The following is a 3,588-nucleotide window of genomic DNA, read 5'->3' as shown; positions in this document are numbered from 1 at the left end:
AACATCTGTCATTTCCTGACTTGTTAATTTTAGCCATTCTGACTGGTGTGAGGTGGTATCTCATTGAGGTTTTGATTTGGATTTCCCTGATGCCGAGCGATATTGCACACTTTTTCATGTGTCTGTTGGCCGTTTGGATGTCTTCTTTGGAAAAATGTCTGTTCATGTCTTCTGCCCATTTCTTGATTGGATTCTTAAGTTTACCTGTTTTAAAAGCTGTTTGTATTACTTCAAAATATTGTAAAATACTTAAAAAAATAATGTATTGAAAAATACATTGAATGACGATGTACCCCAGCCATAAAAGAAATAATTCTATATCAGTTAAAGCTTCTTGTTAACTCTTTGGTGCCTAGGATTTTGCACTTATAATATTTTAGAAATGTATCTATGTAAGGCATATACCAGTATTTGATTCCTTTTTTATTGCTGAATAATATTCTATTGTATGAATATACCATGTTTTTCTATCCATTTACAAGCTGACAACTGCTGTAATGTTTTCCAGGTTTTGATTACAATGAATAATGCTGCTATGGGATCTTTGTATGTGCTTTTGTGTGACGTACATATTCCCCTTCTCCTCAAGTAAATTCCTAAAATGGAATTGATGGACCATTTGTAAAATTTATATTTGGGCTTTTGAAAATTTGTCAAATGTTTTCCAATGTGTACCATTTTACATTCCTACCAGCAATGAATGAGGTTCCAATTTCCCCACATCATCATCAAAACTTTGTACTTTCTCTCTTTCCGATTGTAGTCATTATCATTGATATATAATGGTAATTCGTTGCAGTTTTAATTAACATTTCTCTAATTAATATTGATTTGGAAAATCATTATATGTGATTATTAACAACCTATAGGTCTACATTGGTGAAATGCATATTCACATTTTTTGTTCATTGTTTAATTGGACTGTTTTCTTGTTATTGAATTATAAGTCTTTATATACTCTGGATACAAGTCAAATATATAATTTGAGAAAAAAGAAGTTTCCTCCAGTCCTAGGAGACTGTGGTTTGCCTTTTCATTTTCTTTCTTTCTTTCTTTCTTTGTTGCTTTCTTTCTTTCTTTCTTTGTAAGATTTGATTTATTTATTTGAGAGTGAGAGAGAGAACATGAGCAGGGGAAGTGGCAGAGGGAGAGGGAGAAGCAGCTCCCTGCTGTGCAGGGAGCCTGACATGGGGTTCAATCCCAGGACCCTGGGATCAAAACCCAAGCCAAAGGCAGACACTTACCCACTGAGCCACCCAGCAGCTGCCTTTTCATTTTCTTAATGGTGTCTCTTGAAACACAATTTATTTTCATTATAATGGAGTCTAATCGATTAGATTTTCATTTATAAATCATGCTCTTAGTGTTTTATCTAAAAACTTTGTCAAATCCAAGGTAAGAACATTATTTCATATATTTTCTTTTAGAAATTTTATATTTGCTGGTCTATGATCCATGTTGAACTAATTGGTGGTATCAAGATCTACAGGGATGTTTTTGCATGTGTATGTAATTATCCAAACACCATTTGCTACGAATAATGTTCTTTCCCATTGACTTGTCTTGGCACCAGCATCAAAATTTAACCAGCTATAAATGTAAGAGTTTAATTCTTGACTCACAATTCTGTCCCATTGATCTATCTGCCTAACCCTATTAACCAAGACCATGTTGTCCTGAATACAATGTGTTTTCCTTGTTTTTGCTTGTTTTAATTACTTAATATAATTTAGTGTGGCTCCAGATTTATTTTACTTTTCAAAATTGTTTGGCTCTTTTTAGTGACTTGTTATATCGTTTCATATATTTTAGGATCAATTTGTCAATTTTTGTAAAAACTTGTTTTATAATTTTGATGTGGAGTGCATTGTGTTTGTAGATCATTTTGCACAGAATTGCTGATTTGGAAATTTTTAGTTTTGCAATCAATGAATGTAGAATATTCATTCAGAAATTATATTAAATTTCTCTCAGCAACGTTTTATAGTTTTCAATTTATAGTCTTACATTTCTTTTTTTTTTAATTTTTTTCATTAAATTTCTTTTGTTCTCGATATTTGGTTCTTCTTGGAGGCTATTGTGAATGGAATTGTTTTCTTAAATTTATTTTTATTGTTCATTGATAGTGTATAGAAATACAATTTATTTTATTTTTTATATATTGATCTATATCTTGCCACTATAATAAACTTGTTTATTTTTTCTACCATTTTTTGTTGTGTATTTCTTAGTATTTTCTACATATAGAATTATAGCATCTGTGAATACAGTATTCTTTTCTCCATATTGATGAATTCCCTTTTTTTCCTCCTCATTGTATTCAGGACAATATGTACTTGCCTCCAAAAGTCAGTAATTTAAGGAGGGCGGAGCAAGATGGCGGAGGAGTAGGAGACCTGGATTTCGTCTGGTCTCAGGAATTCAGCTGGATAGGGATCAAACCATTCTGAACACCTACAAACACAACAGGAGATCGAAGAAAAGAAGAGCAACAACTCTCTGAACAGAAAAGCGACCACTTTCTGGAAGGTAGGACGTGCGGAGAAGTGAATCCGAGGCGATATTCAGGAGGATAGACAGCGGGGGAGGGGCCTCCATGCGCCACTTCTGGCAAGTGATAGAGCCACGGAGCACAAAATCAGAACTTTTAGAAGTCTGCTCCGCTGTGGGACGTCGCTCCGGTGTCTAAGCGGGACAGCGGGACACTCGTGGGACAGTGTGGTCTCAGGACCCTCAGGGTCACAGAAAGACCGGGGGTGCCTGAGTGTGACAGAGCTCCCAGGATTTGGAGCAGGGAAGCCAGCTGCAGAGACAGAGCCGAGGAACGGGCTCTCAGCTCGGGGTTGCCATAAACCGTGATCTGCGGCACAGTCGGGCCACTGCTCCTCCATCAGGGACCCAACAAGCGGCAGATCCAGGGAGACAAACCTTCCTTCCCTGGGAGGAGCGGCATGGGAGAGCACCGCAGGGATCTGCTGGGTTTGGAGACTCCACCTTGAGTTGGGTGCCAGAGATAGAAACGTGCAGTCACAGGCCGGGTGAGCACGGAGTGTGGCTGGAGACCGGGGACACGGGAATGACTGACGGCTTTTCTCTGCCGGCGCAAGGAGGAGCGGAGCCCGGAGTTCTCAGCTCCTCCGGCTCCTCTGGGGCGGAGATTGGGAGGCTGCCATTTTCACTCTCGGCCTCCAAAGCTGTACGGAAGGCTTGCAGGGAACAAAAGTTCCCGAGAGCAAACCCGAGCAGATTATTTACCCCGGACCGGGCAAGGGTGGGGCAATTCCACCTCTGGCAAAGACACTTGGGAACCACGGCAACAGGCCCCTCCCCCAGAAGATCAGTGAGAACAGCCAGCCAAGGCCAAGTTTACGCATCAATGAGAATGGCAGAACTCCAGCGCTAGGGGAATACTGCACATAGAATCCATGGCTTTTTTACCATGATTCTTTAGTCTTTCAAAGTTAATTTTTTTTTAACTTTTATTTTTTTTTGAATTTTTCTTTTTCAATTTTTCAACCAACATCTTATCAATCCCTTTTTTAAAAAAACATTTTTATTTTTCATTTTTAGAGTCATATTCTATCCCTT

Source organism: Phoca vitulina, unplaced genomic scaffold (genome assembly GCF_004348235.1).
Source record: "Phoca vitulina isolate PV1807 unplaced genomic scaffold, GSC_HSeal_1.0 scaffold1, whole genome shotgun sequence".
NCBI classification, from domain to species: Eukaryota; Metazoa; Chordata; class Mammalia; order Carnivora; family Phocidae; genus Phoca; species Phoca vitulina.
This window is presented reverse-complemented; position numbering follows the sequence as displayed.